The 27982-nt window shown below is 36.5% G+C and overlaps 1 protein-coding gene across 3 annotated transcripts in view; it reads right to left on the bottom strand.

Moving 5' to 3' along the window:
* The window catches only part of AGT (angiotensinogen), a 163475-nt gene extending 136940 nt beyond the window's left edge, over positions 1 to 26535 (bottom strand). Inside the window, exons 1-2 of one of the 3 annotated variants that reach the window (XM_044076062.1) lie at positions 26479 to 26535; positions 17465 to 17560 (exon numbers count right to left, since the gene is read on the bottom strand). The gene's annotated coding sequence lies outside the window, so the exon portion shown is untranslated. Of the gene's footprint in view, positions 1 to 17464; positions 17561 to 23456; positions 23636 to 26478 lie in introns of those variants that run through there. The other 2 variants (XM_044076068.1, XM_044076057.1) reach the window with 2 other exon arrangements.
* Positions 26536 to 27982: the final 1447 nt, after the last annotated feature.

Genomic DNA, 27982 nt, shown 5'->3' with positions numbered 1-27982 from the left:
TGCACCTATGGTTAGTTGGGCATGAAGCAACTTAAGCAAGTCATGCTGTTGGACCAGTCTAGCAGTGTACCTGTCCTTTATGAATGCTAGGGCACCTCCTCCCTTTCCTTTATCCTGAACTCAGGTGGACTGAAATGTATGAAAGGCATTCTAGTCTTTGATAGCTGGGGTATTTTCCATGGTTGTGAACCCTGTTTCCATGACTGCACATATGTCTACATTCTGTAGGATGAGAAGTGCTTCCAGGGAGTGCAGCTTTTTATTTAATATAATGTGACTGTGAATTGCTGAGATTGGGGGAGTAAATGTGTACTGATTTTATTATATGTAGAGTTAAGATAATTTTTCTTGTTTTGATAAGGATGGATATCTAGACTGATGTCATTGGCTTGAGCTATCGACTTTTTTAACAAATAGGCTTGAAAGCTAAGATACAATGATGAAAGGCTTGGATAATGCTGAGTTTCTTGAATCTGCAGCATTATTAGCTTGTTTTTTTTTTCCATTAGCAAATATTCTCAATGACAGACATGAAGTCTGCATTTGAATGTAGCTGGACCTGACAGCTCTATACATTGCATTTAAATGAAATGTACAGAGATTCCTGCAAAATTATTAGTTACTTTTTATTTTTTATTTTTTTTTTTGTATCATTGCTGATAAGCTGCCTACAGTATGCTAGCAATTAATGCTGAGAGTTCTAAGCACTTGTTGCTGACAGAAATGCAAGATTTAAAGGTACAGTGGCAAGCAGTGCAGTGAAAAATAAAAAAGTCTGAAATTGGGGGAGGCAAATCAGAAATAGCAACCTCCTCAGCAGCGTTAATACTTTAATGCATTTTGAAAAAACAGTGCACAGTTTAATTTTATATAAAGGTAGCCAGTGCACTTTTTCTTAAGGTTAAAAGTGCATATTATCTGAAAGCATGCAAGCTGTTTTTCACACCTGGGAGGGGAATAGCGATAAGAAAAGAACAGATATCAACTGCAATAAATGAGTACATAGGTTGTAACATATGCTTTAGTATGGGTAACCTTAATTTTAGATTATTTAATGCCTGCGGGTGCAGTCATAAATTTGGGGCACATGCCCCTGTCTGGAGGGTTACATATTTGTTTAAAATGCACCTAGTTTTGTGTGTTTGTGCTAAATTACTAGGGGATGGGGGTTGTGAAATGTATTTAGGTTTTTTTTGAGAGTTTTTATAAAAAGAAAAAGTCTCTTGAAAATGTGACATAGGTTCAAATTAAAATGAGAAGAAATAACTGTATAAAAAATCAGCCTGGAAAAACACTATAAACATGTAAGACAAAAGCTGGAATGCAAATTCAAAGAACTGTAATGTATAATGGGAAGGGGTCATCATATTTCTGTCATAATGCTTATTTTGTCCATATTGTCTTGGAATGCGAATGGCCTTACAGGAAAGGAAAGAGTACTGAATTATGTTAAGAAATATAGTAATAAGGTTGCAGGAAATGCATTTGGATACAAATGAGCATGGGAATTTGACAAAGAAGTGATTTCAAGATGGATATTCAGAAAAAATGTCAGGGAGAAAGGAAAAGAGAAGTGGTAATACTAATTGCTACAGGGGTGCCAATAGTGACAAAAGGTGGAAAAAAAGGCAATAATGATAGGTTTGTGGTACTACAGGACTGTTGGCAAAGGAGGAGGATTATGCTGGCATGTATTTTATAGTCTACCAAAAAGGAAGAAATAATCAGCTTTAAGCAGGGAATATTATTTATAGGTGAGGAGTGGAACTTGATTTGACAGTGAGGATGTACAGGGAGGCCTAAAAGGGAAAATATGCATTTATTTTATTTATTTATTGATGTTTGATTACCAGGAAAGTCAAAAGAAGGTAGATTTCTGATTAAATTTGTAAAAATCATTGGTATGGAAGATGTGAACTCAGTAGTAGGAATCAGTACAGAATTTACATATTATTCCACAAGGTACAATAACTGGGCTAGAGTGGATAAAATTTATATTTCACAGGAAAATGTGCATTTAATTGAAAGCTTCAGCATCATTCACCCATCATTCACTGATAAAAACTAAAGATAAAAATATGGGGCAATGAATTAAAAATGAGACACTGGTGTTTTCTTTTGTACACATTAAAAAGAGATGAATTTAAGGAATGGGTAGTGGAAATTATTTGAGAGTTAATAGAAGAGATTAAAATTTCTTCAGAGGGGATGGTTACTGAGTGGGATAAAATGAAAATGGACTTTAAAATATGATAGAAATAAAAGAAAAAGAGATATGGTTAAGACATAATATGAATTATTTAGAGGGGCTGACAAAGGTTAAACTATTGCAGAATAAGGTGAATCTCACAGAACAAGAAGAGGAGCAACTGCATAGTGCTAAAAGGAAAATAAGGGCGTATCTGGATAATATGCATGGTTAGAAAGTTTGCTGTTAAGCAGCTAGTTTTGTGAATAACTCCAGAGCACATAAAGTTTTAGCACAATGACTTAGGCAACAGAAAGTATAAATGGTTGTTGGCAAACTTAGAGACCAATAACAAGAATAATAACCATAGATCATACAGAGGTACAGTATTAGAGATATTTCTAAATTTTATAAAAATTTGTATAAAGCAGAGAGGAATGTGGAAACCAAGAAAAAGCATAAATGGAAATTTTTATGGCAGACTTCATTAGGACATTGTCAGGTTCAACAGCTAATAGTTAAGATAGGAAAAGAAAAAATAAAAATGGTGATGTGTAGTCAATCTGCAGGGAAGTTTCCAGTAAAGGATAGTATTCTGTGGAAGTTTGAATGTTAGGAGGGAAGGAAGGGCTAGACATCTGGAAGGTTTTGTTTAATAGTATTTTAAAAGGAGGGGAAGCACAAGCATCTTGAAAGAAAGCTGTGTTTGCTGTATTACCCATAGAGTGTAAAGACTTTTCAGACCTAGTTTCATATAAACCCTTTTCAGTTTTAAACCATGATTTTAAAGTGTTTATGTCTATACTAGATAAGATAATAGCAAAGGTGTTGATAAAATCAATAGATATTATTAGTATGGTTTTGTGGAGGGGAGGCAAACATTTGACAACATTAATAAAACAATGATGAGCCACTGGAAAGAAGTATGTAAGAAAATACCACTGCTGTTGGTGGGTCTTGATGCAGAGAAAGTAATCGGTATAGTAATTTAGGATATTATGTGTAGGGCAATGAAAGCATTTCCATTCCTTGATACAATTATAGTATTAATTAGGAGGATATGTATGGTTTACTATTAGATTTTTGAAGTGATCTCTTGTCGACTGTACTGTTGTCGAATACGGAAGTTCGAAAACGGTATTATTGAACACCAAAAGCCAACCTGGGAACGGGTTTTAACATGGGTTGAGATAGGGGAGAGGTTTGTAGTTCGGCAATAACATTGAACACCTCTCAGCCCATGCTAAAACCGTTCCTAGGTTGGCTCTTGGTGTTCGATAATACCATTTTTGAACTTTCATGTTCAACAACAGTACAGTTGACGGAGTTTGCTTCAAAAATCTAATAGTAGACCATATGTATATATATTATATATATGGGTCCACTTCAAAATACTGACTTTCAAAATATCTAAACTCAAAATACTGAGACCAAAATCTCAAAAGCTCAAAATATTGAAAGCTCAAAATACTGAAAAATATAGAAAAAAATGCACAATACAGCAACACGACTATATTGCAGCAGAACTACATACAGAAACATACTACTCTTCTGCAAGTATAGGCAGGGGGGCAAGCTCTCCCTGCACCCCCCACACCCCCTGCTACTTAAATATATCAACTCCGAGATTGCACTTCACTACACTAAAGTGCAATATTGGAGTTGATATATTTAAGTAGCAGGGGGTGTGGGAGGCACAGTCCCCCACGGGGGTGCAGGGGGGCTTGCCCCCTGGTTATACTTGGAGAAGAGTAATATGGTTTGTGTTTTATTTGTTCAGTATGTACTTGTGCTGGCATATAATAAGTTTTGTTATCCTGTGTGTTTTCAGTATTTTGAGCTTTCAAGATTTTGGTCTCAGTATTTTGAGTTTAGGTATTTTGAAGTTTTGTTCATAGGATCAGAGGCAAGAATTAAGGTAGGAAGGTTCTTCTTTGATAAGTTGTCTTTGAAAGCAGGAACCAGGCATCGGTATGTCTTTCCCCTTTGTTATTTCCTTTATATTTAGTGCCATTGGAAAAGAAGATAAGGTACTCGAAATTCAAGGATATAATTGAAATGGCAATCAAGAAAAGTTGGGCTTATCTGTGGATGATATTAATTTGTACATGCTAAAGCCAGAAAAGGACATTTCTGTTTTGTGGAATATTTTGAGACAGTTTAAAGTCTTTTCAGGATATAACATTAATGATGATAAAACAAAGGCTATAGTGGTAAATTATGCACCAAAATATTAATTGGTTCAGCAAAACCCATATTTATGTGGACATGATAAGAAGAATCTAGGTGTATGGATTAAAAAGGATTATGTTATGGCAGCCAAGAACATATAGGAAGAGACTAAACAAATGATAATACAAAAACAGAGAAACTGGAAGATGTTGTTTATGGATGTGGATAGTAAGACACAAGCAGTGAAAATGATTTTAGTCCCTTTAGTTTCACATGCAGGCCAGGTGTATTTTTATCAACTAGAGGAGATGTTGTGAACAATAATTATTAAATAGTTGATGGAATTTATTTGGGAAGGGTAAGTGGGTGAGAATTAAGTTAGATAAGCTGATCCTCCCCATAGAACAAGGTATACCTACACCAGATAAGTACTGGAAAAGCTCCCCTGCTAGAACAGCGCCCTAGGCGGTCGCCTAGTTGGCCTATGCCTAAGGCCAGCTATGCCTGTTGCAGTTATTTGTAAGAGAGGAGCCTTTGAAGAAAGTGCTATAACATCTGAGCTTTTGGCTCCATCCCACCCAGAGGCTACAAAATTAATCAGGATTTGTTGTGAAGTTCATGGGTGGGTGGTCAAGATGAAAGCCTGAAAATGTTGAAGTTTATACCAAGAGGAATAGGTACCATGAAAACCCAAACAGCAGTGGGAAAAGAGAGTGTTGCAGCTCATCTGAAGTGTACATCTCTTAGGACTGTTTGAATTGTAGCATGTACATATTTTTTTTCTTTTCTTTTCCTTGCAGGCAACCAGATATTATGGACAGAGAAATGCTTGAACTAGTGCATACTTGTGTGAAGTAAGTTGGAGACGGTCCTTAATTCTCTGGTCCTTAATTTCTCAGAATATCACTGATTTTACATCATATTTTGGACAGTATTAAGTATTATTTCTTGGTTTCTGACATGCCATTGAGGACTTCAGTCAAGAAATGGCAGATATTGAGTTTCAGACTTCATATTGTTCAGAAAAAGCATGCTTAAGCAAAAGTCATTATCCTAGCAATGTTCTAAGTATGTAAGAGCAATATCTGAAATCTGTCCCTGATTTTCGGTCTTTGTCTTCCCATAATTTTTGGCTTTATCCCTGATTTTTGCTCCAAGAGGTTGAAATATTTATACTGTGGCTGACATCTGTGAGTTTGTGTAAAATTACTGTGTATATTACAATTGTTTTGTTTTTAATTACAGTCAGGCATCTGAGAGAGTGAGAGAGATGCAGTCAACAAAGTGACTATAATTACAGGGTTTCTGACGTACCTTGCTGTTGTTAAGACATAAATTACTTTAGGCACAAGACTGTTTTCATGCAGGTTTGGGAAAGTGTTTGAGTAAGAGATAATGAGAGACTGACATCTCTGCCAATCAGGTGAGTGGCTACCAGGGTGATTCATGATTAATGCAAATAATGTGTAGGCATGCTCTGTCATTCATATGTATTAACCCTGTATGAAGACTTTTCCTGGGTTTAAAAAAAATTAGAATTGTGCAGGCATATCACTTTACATAAACAAGAGGAATGCTGACATACAGCATAGGCAGTTGTCACCCCCCCCCCCCCCCGCACCTTCTACCATACGAATACAAGGCTCTGAAAATTGTTTTGATAATTTTTTTTTATTTATGGCATGGTGGGCAAGGGGTCAGCATCCCACTGATGGATAGACTGCTTCTATTTGTTTTCATTGCCTTTTATTCCTCATGTTGGGGGTGCAAGGAGGAGGCAACCCTCCCATGGATGTTATGCAATCTCTTTTGACATAAATTATTTTTTAAACAATGTAAAATATATTGTATATGCAAATAAGATGGCTATAAAACAAATAAGTATGATGTTATGTCTTAAGGCATTGTGTTATATTTACAAATGTGAAAATATAGTACTGAAAATCATAACATGCATTTGATCTTACCAGTTTTTTGTTCATTACTTTATGTTGTTTGCAAGTTGTGCTTGGTTGCTTTGTAATATTCAGTACTGAGTGTTTTTTTAATCTTCATCTAGATAACAAGGTTAGGCTGTGACTTGTAGTGGAGGGTGTGATGAACAAGAGGGTGGGGGAAGGTATTACTAATGTGCACTGCATGGGATGCTTAAAATATGTTTTGTTGTTTCCGATCCCAGATAAACAGTCTTTGATCAGGCTTAGTAGGAGCAGTGTCACTCAGTGAGTTGTACTATGCTGAAATCAGTGTAAAATGATCCTTGCTGTGATTTATGCACATATATATGCAAGTTCAAGGCAATATTGCAGAGTAACAAGAAAACCATGTTTTTTTTCACTTTCCATTACAATCAGGCTTCAGATATGTGCACAATAACTGTATGTCTTTGGTGATCTTGGCAGAATGGATATGAAAACAACTGATCATTAGCCCAGTGGTATAGCGAGTAGCACTTCCATGTCACAGTGCTTGGTTATCTGACTGAGGTCCTGGCTGTGGTTCCTTCCATGTGGACTCCATGTGTCCTCCCTGTCTCTGAGTGTGTTTTATACAGGTCTCTGGTTTTATCTAATATTCCAAAGACCTGCCATGGGTTACTTAGAATTCCCTTAATTTGCCTGTAGGTAACTGTATAGAATGGGAAAGTGGTGCAGGAAGTGACTTTGTTGCCTCTCATCAAGAGGTTTTCTGGTTCATTTATTGGCTGGGTGTCTTCTGTGCACAGTTTGCATTTCCTCCCTGTGCTCATGTGTATTTTCTCTGGGAACTCAGGATTCTTCACACAGTTCAATGATATGTGGCAGTTGGATTAGCATCTCTTTCAGTAGGTGTTTGTGTGAAGGGTATGTGATTCAGATGAAAGGCCTCACAGTCTAATTTCTTTCCCTGCTTGCTTAGTATACTCAGTGAATGAAACTGGCTGTTCCTGAGGTTGCCATAGTAGTCAGATGCGAGTCAACAGCACTAGATGGCTGGATAGAAGTGTGCACTGTGAATGCATTTTGTTTTGTGTATGAAAATATAATCACCAATTTTATCTGAGGAAGCACAAAACATTTGGGGAGCATATATATATATATATATATATATATATATATATATATATATATATATATATATATATATATATATATATATATATATATAGGGTCAATATTGTATTGTCGCAAGCTGACAATATTGAATCTGATATTGTCGGCACGACAATATCGAAAGCGAAGAATATCGCCAGGTAAATGGAAATCTCCATAGGGGGAGATTTCCGTTTACCTCAATGTAGTGCGGTCTCGGAGTTGGTATATTTAAGTAGTGGGGGGTGTGGGGGCGCAGGGGGGCTTGCCCCCCTGTCTACTCCCTTTAGTTTTTTGTGTTTGATCTTTTTTGTTTTTTTATACTCGTTCGATATTTTACTGCATCGATCAATTGTGTTCGACATTTATTGCTTCGATGCAGTAAAATTTCAATGAGGTAATACAAAATATATATATATATATATATATATATATATATATATATATATATATATATATATATATATATATCTGCTCTAGGTAGCAGTAAACAAGAAAACAAAGAGTTAACAAGTTATTATCTTTCAAGAATAAGGCATAAAATATATCACAGAATATCTAAACCCTCTCATCTTTTAGAGGGCTGTCAACCCCCACATCATTCTGGTAGTATAATGGGATTGTGAATCCCTGACCTGAGCCATACCTTCTCTAAAGCTGGATATGCACAGGAATGCACAGACGCTCCCCATACCTTTTGTGTGGTCATTATTTCTTTCACTTTGCTCACAATTAAACCCAGATGTGTAGAGTGAAGGTTAGGATGGCCTGTGTGGGGGCACTGTGGTTATTTGATTAACTTGCCTCACAACCCATTCCCAGATATTTGCACAGAAGTTTGCTATAGCTTGTCTAGGGAGAAGCCCACTGCCTTGGCGCAAAAGTATGGAATACTTAGATTTTTTTTTTTTTTCATTTTCTTTATAATTGATATCAGCCATGTATACGTGTGGCTGTGTTTTGGGGTTGGGCTGTGTGTATACATATGACTACCTCTCAACCTCTAAAAGCAAGAAATCTGGACTAAGCTTAAAATAATGTGGGGACAATTTTTAAATATTATACTTATAAACTTTGAAATTTGCTAGAATAATAGGTTTTAAATTAGTATGCATTTTTGGAGCATTTACGGTCTGAATCTCAAATGTTTGTCATTTATTGACTTTAATCCTCAGTGATTTGCCAGAAAAAAGCATACATTTTTATCAGGAACAGACAGAAAATGTATCAGTCCAAAAGCTGGATAAGCTTTGTGAATGCTTGAAAACTCCCAAATAACCATAAGGAATAAAAAGTTTTACAACCCAAGCTAATCCAGGACTCATGTTTATTGTACATTGCCTTGCGGTCGAGTGAACTTTAAAGGCATACAAGTAGGTGCATGTTCTTGTGTGTGTGCCTTCTGTGAAGGTTGGGCACGGGGCTGGCAACGCGACACTGTAAAAATCCACTTCCATTCAATAGCAGACCCATGGTCTGCTGTGGCGACCCCTAACCGGGAAATTCCATAAGACTGTTTTTTCTGTTTAGCACTTTTGTTCCCAATGTCTAGATTAAGTTCCAGTAGACAGTGGGAACTAAAAAGCTAAGTAAACAACTTACAATAAATGTTTATCCTGGATTAGGCTGGTTTTTAACATGTTTTATTTTTTATAGTCCAAAATCTGGACATTCTTCTAAAATATAGACCAATGAGAGGGTCAGAAAAAAGTAGAAATATCTAACTCTGGCCATTTATTCTTTTACTTTAGTCTCAGTGTGACATCAGCAGTGTACACAGAAGGTGACTGTTTTTTTTGGGAAGAAAGGAGTCAGGAGTCATGCTTTGTATGTATAAATATGACAGTAGCAACATGAAATATATGACTGCATACATTTCTTCTTTCATTCTCATTCAGTCTAATACCACAAGGTACATGGAAAGTGACTATTTTTAGGGGGTGAGGATTGAGAGGCAGACACTATTCTTAGATAGGATTTATGTATTCTCCCAATCATTAGACTTCTTGGTTTATTAAGGACTACTATTTTGTCAGCTTTGAACATTAAGCCTTTGTTACAACTTATTTCTTCTTTGAACGCTGTGTACATATCTATATATCTATGTGAATATATATATATATATATATATATATATATATATATATATATATATATATATATATATATGTGTGTGTATGCTTCTTGACATTTCTACTTGGAACACCAGGAATAACTTCATTCCACTGGCTGACTGTAATCTTCACTAAAATAGCTAGTTAAAATTGCATCTTCAGCACTGTGGTTATATAGACAATTTAACTGAAAAGTTTTTTTCTCTAATAATACTTAACTCTTAGCTGTCAGCATTTGTGAAGACTCAAAGTGGGATTTTGCAGTGTTAACTGTAACTCCCAAAGACTAGAAGACACCCAGTATAGAATTCCTAGCTGAAATTAACCTGTTCTTTATTTTGGGTGGCTAGAAGCCACCACTCAAACAGGTAAAGGGACTCTTTTTTTGCCTTTCAACCTCTGGTTTGCTAAGACTATGGACATTATAGGTGCATGGATAAATACAAGGCTAACTGCCCTGAGGGGCCATTTTAAGCCTAGCCAATACCTCAAATTCAGAATCAAAACCTAAACCTTCTGTTTATCAGGTGAAGATGTTGGCCATTAAGCCAAACCAACTGTTTTATTATCTAATGCTGCATTACCAGCCAACTGCAGAATTTCTGCAGATACATATTCGAGTACAGCTGACAAGTTCACTGGTGCACCATCCCCAACCGTTTCAGTGTAATTACTCTTTCTCAACAATCTATGAACATGATAATGGGGAATTGCAGTCCAGCATGAGATGAGCGAGTCTTTGCATGGGCCAGTCTTTCATCTGTTCCTGACATTAGCAACACTTTAAAATAAAATTTGATGAATGCCCTGGGTGCTGACGTGAGACTGAAAGAAGCTATCACTGGCTCCTACCTGGACAAGTTGAACCCTTCAGGACTCCCTGACTATCTTTATGTAGAGAGTGGTGACTTGGAGAGTTAAAAAGCACATCTAGCCTCATTCCAATATAGAGGAAAGAGCAGACTGCACCGTGGCCTTTAGAAAGGCTTCTTTATAATAAATCCATTTGGGCTGCTCAGATCAAGTACAGGTTTGTGGTCCATTGACTTTCTGAGGACTAAAAAGAATATAGAGTAATAACTTGAAAGTTTCTGGTTTAATGGGACCTCTTGGATGGTGCTTTTCTGCATGAGGTTGTCAGAGAAAGGCGTGAAAGGAATCATATACCCTCTGGATATCACTGTCCTTACCCAGTTGACCTGTGTGATGGCTAGCCAGACATCCAAGTATAGGGACAGATGACTTCTGATGGCATCCAGAGTGGAACACTCCTGCAAACTCTCAGAGATTAGACTGAGACTGCTGTCTCCCCTGTAGGAGGACTAAGGTAGCCCCCTTTGCTACTGCTGCTGACTCCTGCATCTGAGTCGGCAACTATTCTGAAAGATATTACAGCTATTCTGGTTAATTCCAGATATAGTGCCCTCTTCTTACTGACTACATCAAAACCAGAGGTAAGATGAGCTGTGCTGCAGTATTGAAAAGCTCTACTACATTGTCTAAAACTTGACACAAACAGCGGGGGGTCTTGTTCACTTCTTCTCTTTTCCTGGTGACTCTTAACTGATATGCTCAATAGAAAAGACCCAACAAAGGGACATTCTAGAGGTCACCTTTCCTCAGCAGAGTCTGTCAGGTAAAGGTCAATGTGACAGCAAAGAGCTACGCTGGTGCTTGCTGCCCCAATAGCACCATCTGTGAAACTGTAAGTCAGATTAATCATAACAATAATAATGGATGACACAGCTGGCATCTGAGACTGCAATTTTAGGTTAAACTGTCCTGGAAACATTTCTAATGACTGTCTCATTTCTTCATCCAGCTTTCCCTAGAACCTTAACATGTGAAAAAGATGGCTTGCCTCCATCAATAAAAACATGGAAGCTGCAATACAATAAAGTCTTGAAGCTGATGTTGAAGGCACTATCAGCCCATCATACCTTTTTTACAGGTTCATAGGGGGTTACTAGGCTATTGACCCGAGGGTCGTTCCAAGCCTAGCCTATTACACCCATTATATTTCAAGAGAAAAAGTCTAGTCAATGCCAAAGATTATTAGTAGATTATTATTAGTAATGACTGCCTATGTCCAGGGGGAATGTGGGAGCTATTCCTGGCAGCAATTTGCAGTTTCCCATCCATTCATCCAGGCTCCTTTTGAACAGAGTCGTAGAGGTGCTCTGCTTAACATGAATTGGTAGCCTATTCCAGAGAAGTGGCAACCTCTGTGAGATTAATTTGTCTCTCCAACATGTCCTATTTAAATCTCAGTCCAGATTTACATTACTGGAGTGGGTACTTCTAGTCCCATTTGACCTATGGATGTGCAGCAACTTCATCAGGTTGGGGTTGGAGATTGCTTTGTAAGCCAGGCATAAGTCTCCCCTAAGCAGCCCATGTGCTACTGAGTACAGCGACAAAGACTTCAGCCTGTCCATGTAAGGCATGTGCTGAAGACCCTGTATCTTCCTAGTTAAAAATCTCTGGGGTCTCTCCAGTTGCTGCAGGTGCCTGGTACGGTACATACTAAAGGGGGAGTTATACTCAGTTATGAGCCTGATAAGGGATGAGTACAGGGAGGTTATAACCTCTTTTGCTCCTAAGGCTATACCTTTGCTAATCAAATGTGCATCATAGAATGCCTTTCTTACTACAGTGGACACATGGTGGTCAAAGTTTAGGTCACAATCTACTTTTATGCCCAAGTCCCTCACTACAGCATTCATACTTAAAGTATTATTTTTTATTTGATAGTTAATAGGGACATTGTTTTTACCGAAGGGATCAATGATGCATTTTTTGCATTTAGTTTGAGTCCATGGCTTTGGCACCAATCATTGGTCTGTGTAAGCCCCTCTTGGAGTACACTCACATCATTTGGGGAATCAATGATCATGCCAAGCATGTTTGCAGTCATTAGCAACTTCATCAGCTACAGCCCCTTTGTTTTGGGTTGAAATTCCAAGAAGTAAATACCAAACAAAAGTGGGCCCAGTACTGACCCTTGTGGAACCTCGCTGGTGACAGAACTGCTGGCTGAGATAGAGTCACCCACTATGCATGGTTAGTGAGCCAATTTGCAACCCACCTAATAACAAAGGGGTTGACATTTAGGTGGGTGAGTTTGTCAATAATGCCTGAATGGAGGACTGTGTCAAAGGCCTTTGTCAAGTTCAGATATGCTGTGTGCACAGATTTGCCCTCATCTGTGGCCCTGGTCACATTTTTGAAGAAGTCCACCAGGTTTAACAGGCATGATCAACCCTTTACAAAGCCAAACTGAGTTGGATCAAGGGTGTGGAGGTCACCTATAGCCTTATTTATAAGGTCCATGATGATGCATTCCACAACCTTGCAGATAAGGGTGGTCAGGCTTATGGGGCTTTAATTCCACCGGATCTTTTGCTAAGCCACCCTTGTGAAGGGGATAATGGTTGTGGTTTTCCATTCTGCCGGGACAAATCCTGTATTCAGGCTGTGGTTAAATAGGGTGCCTAAGGGGGTTGCTAATTCCTGTTTTAGTTTGTTTAGAATGCAGCTTGGGATGCCATCAGGAGCCATAGAAGCTGTGTTTTTTTGCCTTAGGCAGAGCTTTGATGACCTGTTCTTTAGATATCTAGGGCAGGGGAGCTGTTGAAGTTGTGGTTTGTGATATGTTTGGATGGGATAAAGGGGAGACATTTTCACCAAACCTGTCCGCTAGTAAGTTAGCAATTTCCAAAGGATCAGTGCGTGTGATATAATTTGTCAGTAGTTCAACACACGTTTGGGTCCTACCTTTTATGCAACAGATGTAGCTGAAGAAAGCCTTATGATTATCCTTAGCTGTCTTTGCAAAATTATTCTCAAAGTTGCCCTTAGAGGATTTTATAAGTTGTCTTATTTGTTTATTTAGGCTTAGGAGGGTGTTTTTCCAGTGCTGGAACCTCCCTTTGGTATTCTTAGACAACAGCTTCTTACTCTTGTTGTAGAGTTTATGTGAGATGTCCACCAGGGTGGCTTGTTTTTTCTTGAGATTCTTACTTTGGTCCTATCCGGCACAACCAAGTCTATATATTTGTATAAATATTGTTACAGGGCATCAGAGTATACTTTAGTGTAGTTGCCAATATCATATGTGGGGACTGGGGCTTGGAAATCATTTATGCCAACCCCTAAGAAGGTACAGTCAGCTTTGGTGAAATTTTTTTAATCTGTTTTCACCTCTGATGGGTTCTGGAGTTATTGCTATTTCAAAAGTGACTGACATGATCAGATTTTACTGATGAGGTTCCTACACTTATGGTGGCACAATGGTCTCTCATGTTGGTGAAAACCAGGCCAAGTATATTTGAGCCCCTTGTAGGATTTTGTGCAATTTTTTCCAGGGTATTTGAATTAACAAAGTCAAGGAATGTTTGTGCAAGTAAATTAGGGCTCATATAGGTTTCCCAGTTGATGCTAGGATAGTTAAAAGCCCCCATGAGAAGAGTGTTAGGTTGTATTTTGATTGACTGAAGTAATGGGGGGGGGTTACACACAGTAATCTGAACTTGAAGTAGCTCCATACAGTTATCTTGTCTAACCAGTCTGGAGGAGGACTTATCTTTGATGTAGATAGATACTCCTCCACCTTTGGTTCTTTTTCATTTTGCTGTCTGAAGGTGTGGAGGGCATTGTAGCCTCGCAAGGCTGGGATACTGTCTCTGGCCTTGAACCAGGTTTCTCTGACTGTACAAATGTCTACATCATCCAAGGAAAGGAATGCTTCCAGACAGTGCAGCTGTTGGTTTAAACTCCTAGCATTCAGCAGCATAACCCTTATTTTGTTTGTGCTGGATATTTTCACATCAGAATTTTTGTTTTTGAGACCTTGCCTAAAAAAAGCATTATGGGGGAGGCAAGAGCCTTATCCAGCAGACTTGTAACAGACTGTCTCATTTAACCTATCAACAGCATTCTTGAAACATGCTAGGCTTCTACTGTTTATTGTATCTATTGGTATTTTTTCACAGCTAACTATCACTACTGCCAAAAAAACAACGTATCCTCCTGGTATTTCTCCTAAATAATCTTAACAAATTCACATGCTTGATATTTTCTCTTCTTTTTTAGGCCCAGGCATTCCCACAAAAAAATGATCCTCTATAGCCATGTATACCAAATCAAGTTCCCACAACTATTTCTGTATCCTGTTGACACCAGTCCTAATTTGGAAAGCCTTTCCTCATATGGTGGCATCTTCAAGTCAATAATCATTTTGGAAAACGTGCTATGTATTCATTCTAATGGGGCCTTTTGTACTTCAGTATATGGAAGCCATAGGTAATTGTAGCAGTCAATTTTAGGTCTTATTAATCTATTATGAATAGTCCTCATCATGTCATCACTCCTAGATTTAATATGTTGTTCAACATAGCCAGTCATCTTTTTATACTCTTTTGCAATATAATCTATGTAATGTCTGAAGCTAATTATGTTGTCTATCCATATATCTAACTCTTTAAATAGAGACATCTATCTCCCTGCTACCAGTTTTATAATAGTTCTGTAAATGTAATGGGCTAAAAAACATCTGCTTGGGCTTATCTATATTAATATTAGTGTTGTTTGTCTCTGCCCTAAAACATAGATTTTTTACAAAATACTGGCATTTCATCTGATATTGCTTACTGGTTATATATTTCCCAGTTTCATATAATCTCCATACAAATGATGAAAGACATAAGGTGGAATGTTGTTATAATAAAAGATGACTAAAAAGCTAAGGTCTCAGGACAGATCCTTGTGCACTCCACTATCATATCCCACGGTTTATCAGTGATAGCACTTATACTCTTAACTGCCATTTTCTCTACTGTAACCTTGCCATTTATCTAATTTACCTATCATAATTAGTTTACAATTGAGAAATTTGTAGTTAAATTTCTGATGAAGGCAGCAGTGAAGTCAATGGATACCACATCAGTCTAGAAAGTCATTTCAGTTGCTGTAAGCTGATTACAGATTGAAACTGATCTATTATGCATGCATGTTGGTAAATGCTTGACAAACCAGTTTTAATTGTTGAAGTAAATTAGTTAAAACTACTGTCTAAATGAACTTCACAGTGTTAGACAATAAACTGACTGGCTGTAACTATTAATGTTGTCTCACTGGCTTGTCTCTTTTTCTACTGGTTTAAAAGTGGTACATTACTAGCCATCTAATATCTCTGCATTCTTGTAATATGCTCTATAAATATATTTTAAAGTTTTTTTCCTAAGACTTCGTTAAGTATTTTAAATTGGTGTATGAAATGGCATCTATTCCAGAGGCCTTAGCATGATCCAACTTTTCTAGGACCATTGAAATAACTTTTTATAACGTTTGAATGGCTGTCCTTGTGACCTTGAGTTATTATTTATAAGTTGAAACTTTTAGATGAATAAGAATTTATAAAATGATTTCCCAACAATATGGCAATGTCTAATGCTTCTCTAAAAATCTGTAAAATAATTTCCTGAAGGCCTTATATCTTTATCCTTCCTCATATATTTAAAGAATGCCTTGTTATTATTCTTCATTATTTTTTTTTTACAAATGGTCTTCCTAATTTTGGTGGCTACTTTTTACAGTTTAATCTTCCTGATTGGGTTGTTTAATTGAGCCTTCAGGAGCTTATTCTCCAACCCCCTTTTCATAGTCCTTATTTCCACAATTAAACGTTTATTTTTTCTGCTAATGTTGCCAGCTGACTCTAGGTGCTGTTTTTTCTCTCAACCTGCCTCCTTTTCATAGCAAATCTTATAATATAATCCTTCAAGATATTTCACTTTATATATGTATCTTTATCTTTAAAAAAGGTTTCTACCATGGGACATTTTCAATATGCTTTTTGACTTTTTCGTAATTTGTGAATATGTTTTCCTAGGTATCAGTTTGAAAAGATTGAAAACTGGTGCTATTATAATCAGGGATGCCACTATTGCTGAATGATCACAGTCAGGTGGAGGCAAACGCTGCTAAATTCCTTATTTAATGAATTCTGTATGCATCAAATGGCCAAGGTATGGGTATATTGTGCTATTTGCTCATAATTTGTTAGGTTATTTTCTAACAGACGAACTAAACATTCTGCAAGTGCTACTTGAGGGTATTGATTGTTCTCCATGTTGTTCCTGAAAACTTCTCATCTTCTATTATTATTCCATTTTGTTAATTTAAAGAATAAATGAAATGCATCAAATGTAATAGACTTTTGGAGCTCTACGTGCACTTATCCTTGGATTATGTATTCTAGTAACCCTTATAGTCACACTGAAACAATCTATTATGTTAACCTTACTTGCAAAAAACTGAGGTAGTTAAATTGATATATTCCTTTGCCTAAATCATAACACGTTCTCCAAACTGCATGGTTTTATACCTTTAAAAATGAAAAATATGGCCTTCAGATACTGGAAACTGATCTTTCTTTTAACAATGCTTCTGTTCTTATCACTACATCTGTAGTGACAGAATGTAAAAGAACCTTTATAAGAACAACCTTGAACATTCATAGTCCATACTACAGAGCTATCATAAAGAAGGTCTTATTTATGTTTAGACTAGTGCACTGAACATTTTGAGGAATGTGAGCCAAGCCAGAGGTAGGAATAATGCAAGCTGTTTTGATCACAAGAAAGAGAAATGGGCAAACAAGGGAGCACATCAGCAGACCAACCAATAGCTGCCAGTGTCAAAAGGCTTCTGTAATCAACTACTTTGAAAGCCTTTATTAGGTTAATGAGGTAAGTACCAGTTAATTGTCCTTGCTTTTCAGCTGCCTTAACATTGTAAATAAACACAAACCGATCAGTATAGGTACTTATGCAGAATCTATGCTGTATAGAGATTTGCAGAACATCAAAATAAGCGACGCAGGACACTGGAGAGTTGAGCAGAGTCTATCAACTTACCTGGCAATAGATGAACAGAAATGAGGCAATAATTCACTCACAGATGATGAGCTTCACTCTCCAGTAGAGGGATTAATCTGGTAATCTTCCAAATATCTGAAAAGTAGAGAAGAGTTGAATGTCCAAGTAACTGGTGATTAACAATCGGGGGGGGGGGTCTTTAAAACAAGACAGTAGTTTAAAGCATGTTATAAAACCTAGCCATAAATTCCATAGTTACCTATTAAAATTAATATATTAATCATTACATTTAACTCTATAACTCCCACACCTTAGAATGTGCTCCCATATACCCCCCCAAAAAAAATTGAATAAATAAACTAATGTCTTGTGTGCACCATTCTACCAATGTAATGCTCTGGAACATTTGACTCCAGTCCTTTCTAGCAAAGTTTTGCAGTAAGTAGGTAATTGCAAATTTCATTTTCATTTATTTTCATTAAATGAAGTATAAAAAAATCCTAGCTGACATTCCAGTGTAACAGTCAGTAAAGTAAATATAGGAAGCACTATTTATTTTATCATGGAAGATCCTACAGTATGCCACATGCATTCATATGTGAAGCAATAAAAATAATAATAATAATAATAATCATAATAATATGAAGAAGAAGCAAAATATACTAGTGGGAAATGCATGTCATGTGATGTGGCCAGTCAGTAGGTAGTAAACTGTGATAATGTTAAGACTGCTGTGTGAATACTCGGTTGGACAACCTGTAGTAACTATTTTATAGTTATATACAACATGGCGTCAGAGTCGTTCTGATAGATGTTTACTTGATTTGGCATGAGTGATTGCATTTTTTGGTTCTCCTTTGAAGTAAATTGTATCTTTTATGTTAAGTTAATGTTCTCTCACGACAGTGTAAACTAAGTCTAACAACTCAGTGAAAAAAGCTGGATAAACTGTTCATGTTCACAATTTTGAATGTTAATATAAAATATTAGCTAATGTTAAATCTTGCTGTTGACCTTTTAGTGTTGTTTTGTTTTTACACAATTGGACAATCAAATTATCTTCTACACAGTTTCTTTCATTTTTGAATTTAGATGACTTATTTAAAACTACTAGCAGCTTTAAATATGCATACGAAACTCTGTGAAAACTGAAGCTGTAGACTTAACATTTTGAGTTGCAACTCACTCTGGATAGATGAGAACTTGACAAGTACTCAAAAGTCACATATACGGAGGGCAATACTTCTAAGGAATATTGCCAAAACCTCTTTCAGTGGGTGCTTACTTTTAAACTTTCTCCACTGTTGAGTGACCATGACTTTAATATGTACAAGTTGGGGTGTAGAGGTCCCCCCCACAGGGTTAGGAGGGCTTTCTTCTTGAAAAAAAAAACTTGTTTAGAGATTGGACAAGAATGGCATTTGTGGACTTGCTGATAAAATAGAGCATATTTACTGGGCGATGTTCCTTCAAATCAGGAAATGAAACTTTCAGAGGAACAGAATGGAGAGATTATATGCTCAAATGTAAATTTAAATCATGTTATGTACAATAAAATATATATATATTATATTATATTACATTACATTATATATTATATTATATCATATTACATTATATTATATTGCATTATGGGTATTATCAGGCTTTTATTCTTTACTTGAAATCAAGGAGCCCAAGACAGATGGCAAGATGGAGCTGGTTTGAATTGTTGAATCTGTGTGCTGCTTTACTTTGCCTCTCTGCAAACAGTTCCAACAAGAATTTAGCTAGGATATTGCATTCAGTATATTGCAAACTGTCTCATAAGTATTAATAGATATTTTTTTTTACTATTTGGTATCTGTGGTCTAAAATGTTCACTAAAATGTGAGTGTTGTAGCTGGATCACCAGTCGATTAACAATACTTGAGTACGTGACCAAGAAAAGCTCCAAGATATAAAGAGTTCCTAAAGCCTAGTAATTTGACCTGGAAAATTATATTTACTAACTTTTTGAATTATTAACTTTGTGAAGAGGAAAGGTGAACCATAAGGTCTGTGCATGAGAGCTTAGGCTGACAAGGTTGCTGAGTCATAACCCATAGAGACCATGCTCTATCAACAACCGTACAATCAAAGGTAAAGTTGACTTTATTTTATCATTTGGAGTAGGGATACAGTTTAAAGGAAACTATTTAACTATTTAATAATAACATTTCCTAAGGCAGCTTAGGAAAAATAAAAGGGCTATCTCATGTTCTGTTATATGCAAACACAAACAGGTCAAGTCATTAAAGTTTGCATTTTATTTCACAAATGAGAAAAAAAACATTAATTTCCACAGATCATTTCCAAGAAAACTACCAAATTAGTGCCTGTGTTACGGAGAAAGCAACTTAATCTTAAACAAAAAAGTTTTTGTAATCTAGAACTGCACGGACTGATTACATCACAGGGTAGTGTTTCCATTTTGGGGATAGATAGCTATCTTCTATCAGATCAGAAGAGCTGATAGCAACAGTACTTAACAAAAAAAAAAAGAGTTAGCCACTTTATGCACATAAATATGTGGCCTCCAACAGGGATAAAGGACAAAAAGTTGTCATTCCAAAAATATGAAAAGCGGTTTCATCCTTAGAAGATGGTCACAGTTTTTTTATACATTTGTTAATCTGGGAAGCCCAGGAGCACTGGTTAAATGACTTGTTTAGAATTACCATGGGTCTGACTGTCTTAGCCCTGTTTGAGAAAGAAGGTACAGCCTGAGTGTGAATGTTGGCAAGGTATTAATTGTCATCATGAGACCAAACTGATTTGTAATTCCTATGTATCCCATGAAGCTATGAATCTATGAATCACCATGTTGCATTATACATTTCATATCATATTTTTTATCTGTAAATTTAAGTTGATACAATAAAAGTAAAATTCCAGGGAAGATAAAATGTAATGAAATAAAGAATGAAAAAGCCAATAAAATAATGGGTTGGGGAGAAGGGAAGCCTGTACCATTCAGTTTCCTCAGTTATTGGGTATTCCTAAACCTGTACAGCCCTCTAGCTGATCCATGTACTGCATCAAGGGTGTGAGTTGTTTAAAAATGTTGTCTTTGAATTCGATGTACCTTTCTTCTTCATACATCAGCCCTGTTGCCCCTGTCACCAATGTCCTCAGCTCTTTAGTTTTCCAGTGATGAGCTATTGTTTTCTTTGCTAGCAGTAATATTAAGGATAAGAGACACTGCTTACTGAGAATATTGCTTTCCACTGGATTCAGACATATACTTCCTCTGTTATTACCGGATGCTTCCCAAAAACACCAACAGTCATTTGTTGAAGCTGATCCCTAAATTCTTGCAAGTTTGAACAGGACTGAAAATTTTGCAAGCAGTCCTTAATTCTCAGTCTGAGAAGTTGTTGACGTTTTTTACCATCTTTTGGCGAGTTGAGGTGACTCTGATACTTTTACCCCAACTCTCAATTATGATTCCAGCATTTAATAACCTCTCCAACCTGCTCTTCACCTTATTCATGTCTGACCCTCTCAGAATGTTTTAGTGCCTTGGAGGACTTAGAAAAGAGACCTGTCTCAATCAAATTCCAGTTCCCTGCCCCCTTTATCACGTTTATCATTTATAATACAGAATTTTGTGACATTTCACAGAATTTGATCTTCTAACCTTCTAAACTAACATTGGGTAATACAGTTGCCAGTTTTGTGACAATGTGTGAATGTTTATTGAGCCTCTTGCCAAGTTAACATGGCGCCCCTGTTGACCGTTTGATACCGATACCTCAGCTAATGAACTGCAAATGCTTCATGCCTTGTAGCTCCTATGGGTAATAAATACCCATCAAGGCTTCGTTATCTTGCTTGCAAAAAGCTTACATGTAGTCTATCCAAGCCCATCCAGTATTTGTAGTTTGCCCTGGCCTCCATCTCTTCTCAAAGTAAAATTCCAACCTGTCAATTTCTTTTGCTACTTCCTGTTTTTCTTCACACACAGTTCTCCAAACTGACTGATAAATGACTGATAAGTGACAGTTTGTAACATATAGAATTTGTAAAAAAAGGGTTAAGATCCAATTAAAGGGCACATCAGGGACTGCTAAACCCCCTAACACAAACAGAAAAAAAAAATTAAAAGCAGGTGACTACAGTGATCCCAAAATGTAGATGTTTTTCTTCATTCTTATCAGAAGACTATGTCAACAAGTTGTAATTGTACATTGATCATGAGTAAAATAAAAAAATAAATAAAAATAAAAAACAAGGAAACATAATTAGTTAAATTGGGTCACATCAGTCCACATTGATTGGTGGTGAGAGAGATGGTAAAAGTGGCATTTACAAAAAAATCACCACTTTTGAATCAGAGACTACTTACACAAATCTTTTAAATTTCTATTGGTGGCCATTAAAACATCAACAGAAATAAGTATTAATAAAGTTGATGTACCACCTTATCAGTGACATAAGATGCACATGTATAGCATCCTGTATAAACACCTGCACATTAAAACATATGTACGGTGAGTCATACCAGTGGAAACACATCAAAATATGAAAGAATACCATTATACAATGGAATTATGTGAACAAAGGTAAGAAAAACATTGTTTAAATAAATTCATCTTATAATATTGATAATCAGTACAGGATCATGTCGAATTTACCTACTCTTGGTGACTTTTTTTTCTCTAGACCAGCATGGTTTTGGGTTAAGATAGTAATAATTAGCACCTTGCCCATCGGTCATGTCACTCTTGACAGGCTGTGTTTACATGTCTGACTGCTTCACATTCTTAAGTAATTGGTGATGAGAGTAGGTAAACCCAGCATGATCAAGGGGCCTGGGGATGACTATCACTGTTATAGACTATTATGTGTTCACTGTCATTAATCAGTCCATTGTATAATAGTATTTCTTATTTTAGATGTGATTTTTGTGCTGTAAAGATTCAAAAGAGATGTCTGGCTAAAGTACTACATATGTGTAGATATACAAACATGTTTATTCTGACTCAGCGAGTTCAGATACGCATGTTCAGGAACATGTTTATGTAGACTCAGTAACTATGCACTCACGTACAGGAACATGCATAGAGACTCAGTAACTAAGTGCACACATACAGGAACATGCTTATCATACTCAAAAACTACATATGTGTACAAAGAGGAATATATGTATGTAGACTTAGTAACTACGTGCACATGTAGGAACATGTTTATGCATACTCACTAGCTACGTATGTGCATATACTGGAACACATTTATGCAGAGTCAGTATCTCGGTTGAGTTTATGCCACTAACAACATTGTGTGTGTGTGTGTTTGTGAGTGTGAGTGTGAGTGTGAGTGTGAGTGTGAGTGTGAGTGTGAGTGTGTGTGTGTGTGTGTGTGTGTGTGTGTGCGTGTGCGTGTGTATACATGTGTGCGTGTGAAAATGGTTTCAGCTACTAAAATTTGGATGGACTTCCAAACTTGCTATTTATTCCTAAGATCACTTATTTGTGTCAAGTCTGTCAAAACAGACAACATAAAATAGGCACTTATTATTATTTAAACACAGTCATCCTAGTAAGTATCTGAGAGATTTCTACATGACAGGCATTTTTCTACAATCAAAACCATACCATAGAGAAATTACAGCTTTTGTTTAAATGTATAACTTCATCTCATCCTGCCAGAAATATTACATATAATGGGAATCTTTACACATTGTAGCATGCATTCATGCTCATCAACACATAGATTATATAAAATATGCAAATTAATGATGACTAACATTGCTATCTTTTGACAAAAGGAAAAATACAATTGGAAGAAGACCTACGGTAAGATTTACCTTAGATAAATGTTACTTTTAATTTAATTTTTGTTATAATATCTAGAAAAGATATTTTATCTAAAGCATTAATTGTGACATTCAGAGCTAAAACTAATGTTAAAATTTAACCACACATGCATGCCTCAGTAGCATAAAGTCTTTTAAATAACTCTTGTTTACATAAAGACAAATACTAGATAATTCCAGAGATTGACTTACCTCTGTAACACTATATCTTGCCTGGATATACTCTGTAAAAGAACAGCAGTTTCATCTTCTTATATCATTTTATCCGTTACTCAGTCCAAGTTATATATTAGCAAAGCAATGTAAACATTCTTGTGTGACGTGATCATGTTTCCCAAGTACATGCTTTCACAATCACTTCTGCAATACCTTTTTTATTTTCTTTTGCTATCTAATCTCAAATTCAGACATTCTGTAATCTGTTACGTGATTATTACTGCATCTCTTATGATAAACTACTGACATTCCCATTTAAAAATAATTGCTTGATGATATACGACAGGACTCAGAAACACTTAATGCATACTATAAGTTCTCTGTGTGCTTTTAACAGAATCTGCTAAAATGTTTTGTTTATTCACAACCTGCAAACATTGAAAAGTCCATTGAACTGAAGTCCATGTAAAACTGTGACCTGTAATTGATATTTGCCAAGGTTCTAAAACATGGAACAATAAACATGCTTTCATCAGATGCAATGCATCTGTGAAGCTGTATGCTACAAGAATAGAGTGGATGTGACTTATTTGCTTATAGAGTACGTGCTTCAAACAAAAATGTGATATCTTTTGAGGACATGGCATTAATGCCTTTTGTGAAGGTTGGGCACCAGGCCGGCAACTTGGCATCATAAAAACTTCACTGCTAATCAATCTGTGGACTGGTAATCCACTGTGGTGACCCTTAATGGGAGAAGCCAAAAGACATTGCTTTTTTTGAGGGCATGGCATTTATTTTTGATGGTTTGTTAAAGCTTCATACTCTTTGGTACCTTGGTTTATGAAAACTCTATGCTTCAGTGTTCAGGCTTGCATACAGAACAAACATCAGTATAGCAATTACTATATATATATATATATATATATATATATATATATATATATATGCAAGTAGCAATTATTAAATATATGCAAGTATTAACCTGAGCCTCACATATAGACAGTTTATGGTTAAAGACACCCACACTGCAAAATAATAAAATTGGGAACAGGAAATTGATTGTAGTAGCCTGGGCTTGTGCTCTAGCCTACCTCAACAAAGCACTTATAAAACCCCCAGAAGGTTAAGGGAGGGGTGCAGATGATTATATTAGTAGTCCCATCAAAGACTGCAATATCTCTTGGCCTAGTCTTCCACTGGCAGTTGATATGCTGTAGATACATATCTGATAATCATGTAGAAAAAGAAAAGAAATTAAGTAAATTAAAGATTTTCACCAGTAAACATTGCACCAGTTTGTGAGTGGTATAAAGATTCAGAGAAAGAAATCAAAGAACTGTGCTCTGTCTTAACAAAATCTTACAGACAAAATCAAAATATGTTTTGTTCTATGCTTGTAGCACATTCTGTTGATGAGATAACACAATCCAGCATTATTAATCCAGAATTTTATTTAGAAATCTTAATAATGAATGTGTGATAAACCCATTCTTTGTGAAACAGACTTTTTTATGAAACAATCTGAGGCATTGTTCCTTGAAATGTCATGGATTTGAGCGGTACAATTAATGAAGTGGCAACAATAACAAAACACTGGAAACAGTTAAAAAAACTGATAACAGATGATTGAAAAGTTGTTTTGTTCTTGCAGATAATCTAATCAAAGTATTCTGAGACTGAATACTGTTAAAAAGCAGCATACACAAGGGTAATCTGCTGTGGTAGCTCAGGATACACGTTCTGGTAACAAATATCAAAATGAAACTGTAGTTTCATTTCTGGCACTTCCAGGGAGCATCCTGGAAGGCTGAATTGCTGACATAGCAAAAGAATAAAACTGTTTCTGCTGGAAATATTCTTAAATCTAGTAACAGACATCCATTTTACTTCCAGTCTATGTAACAAAGACAGAATGTAACTGATACACATTGCCAACCTGCACAGAATTCAGTAAGCCAGTAAGATACCAGTGAAAGTGGCACTAAACACTATAACTGTGTCTTGCATCTAAATGCAACAGTTGTGTTTCCTGTCACATCATTCCAATATATTTTAGCTATCTACACACACACACACACACACACACACACACACACACACACACACACACACATGTATTAACATGCACGCACATCGTACCCACATGCACACTCACCACAAAAGGATTGTGCAGAAGTGCTGTGCCGTGTCTGAAGTTAAATAGCAATACACACAGATGTCAATACATTCCCACAGGAGTATGCTGAACTCTAGATTTCTTTGTAACGTCTGATTAGTAATACAGATTTTGTAGTTTTAAAATTAAAACAAGTATTTCTTATTTTTTTCATATATTCTTCCATAGGGTCATCTCTCTTTTTGTTAATTTCTTTCTGAATACAGTTACCGCTTTAGCCAAGACACTGAAAAACAACTCAGTGCTGGATGTGTAATTTCAATGGGAAGCAGTCTGTATGGTGACTTGAACAAATACACTAGACTTTTTTGCTGCATTCAAGGGACCATCAGCTTTTAGATGGGCACTCTGTAGAAGTATCATTTCTCTGGATCTGTCTGTTTATCATAGGATTGCTCTTCTTGTTTCTTCAAGGACTCAGATTCAGGAAGCCAGCAGCTGCGGACAAAATCGTTTCAGAAACTGATGTTGTCTTTCAGACACCAGTAGGACTGTGAGACTTCCTTACTATCTGGGCTACCCTAAACCATATCCGTTATCCCTTAATGATTCCTAATTTTTAGGGACATCTCTAGTTTTGGCTCATAGTGCTGCTCTGTCTCTCAACTGGATTTTTTTTTTTTTTTTTTGAGAAAAGGTGGTGGATTACAGTCAGTAAATGCTAGTAACAACTACAGCCTCTATTTCTATTAACTAGTATGAGTATTTGAAATGGTCATATAATTTGGGGCTTTTTTACTATTTATTTATTTATTGCTTTGTTCTGAAGATAAAAGGTTGAGAGCTGTACCCTAGAGTAACCCTACAGGGAAACTTTATTTTTTGAAGTGGACTTACTGATAACATCTCAAGCTGAATAGGCTTTAAGTGTTCACTTACCTTATTGCACTAGGCTAAAGACTCCAGTTCTGACTTCAGACACTGGACCGATTTTGGTCCACCCTGCATTCATATATATTTAGTTTTGACTCCACCCCTTCAATTCCCTAATGACATATGATATTTTTAATCTAATTGGTCTGTGTTACTCCTGTAATAAGGAAGGTTTGGCCAATGTGGTTCTGTATCTGTTTTGCATAGCTGCCATTCTGGAATGGTTTAACTTAAATATGTATGTGTTTCTCTTTCCTGTCTTTTTATTACTATGACACATTGATTTTCACCTAGTTTGAACTCACTTTCTACATGCAGTGACCTCAGTTGTCTATACCCTGGATAAAATACTTTCTATGTGAAAATAATGCAATCGAAACTAGTTATTGTATATTTGCTTCTATCTTTTACTTGACCAGTTTCTATATGATTTTGCAGTATTCATTAAACTTTCTGTTTTGCTTGTCTTAGCTCCAATTATCCATATTCTGTAACTCAGTTTACACAATGTTTTGCTTTTTGGTTGTAGCCTGCCTTGCAATTTTCACAGTATACACATCTGCATTTGCTTACTGTTTTTAATAGTGTTGCTTTTTGCCAGTTTGAGCATTTTTACTTTGTGAACACTTGCTTGTACAGGCATATACTCACCGTCTTAGACTATTTCCCTTTAGTGTCCTCTCTTCTACTAACATCCCTTCTCTATATTTGTCAAAGCTGCTGTCCCTAAGATATCAGTTTTCCGCTGTCCTCCATTTTATACTCAGTACATTTGGCTCTAGATTAAATCGTCACTCTGTCGACCACATAAATCACTCATGCTGATTCACTCATTCTTTGCCCTTCTGCATTGACCTACTCTGCCTCATTAGCCTCACTAAGAGGGACTTAAAACTAACATGTGTTTGCCATAACTGTTTGGCAGCCTGTACACCAGGTATGCTTCAGTGACAGTGCATCCTCTGTCATGTCCCCTCATTTCAACCCACTCTGTTACCCTCTGTGCTTTTTTATATAAACCTAACTCATATTAGTTCTGCTTGTGGAAAAGTGGAAATAAATGCTGTATCCCACAGCCTCATCCCCTGTTTCTTTCCCTTTCCTTGTTTTCCTTACAGGGATAACAACCATGACCACTTATGTAAATACTAGAAGTATGTTATTAAAGTTCAGCTTTGCTCTCTCTTTCCTCTGCTGATATGATGGATGTCACAAAAGCTTAGTTGAACTCTACTGTACCTGACTACTGCTCATTTTTTGGCTAGTCATCAATGTGGCACGAATGTTTCACTGAAAAGGAGTTGGGGCAGTGGGCCATGTACATTAAATTCATAGGTTCATAGTTGGGTACTAGGCTATTGGCCCTAGGGCCTATATAACCCTAGCCAAAAAGGTACCCTGCTTTCGCCACCCAAGAAAATTATTTTCCTGTGCCACTACATTAGTATTTAAATATTCATGTTTATGTTGCCCCTTTTTCAGATCCTTACAGCTGATCTGACATTATTAA

The sequence above is a fragment of the Protopterus annectens genome, chromosome 1.part1 (assembly GCF_019279795.1).
Source record: "Protopterus annectens isolate FY-2018-M chromosome 1.part1, PAN1.0, whole genome shotgun sequence".
Taxonomy (NCBI): Eukaryota; Metazoa; Chordata; order Ceratodontiformes; family Protopteridae; genus Protopterus; species Protopterus annectens.
Note: the sequence above shows the minus strand (reverse complement) of the source record. Positions and strands in the feature narration are given on the sequence as shown.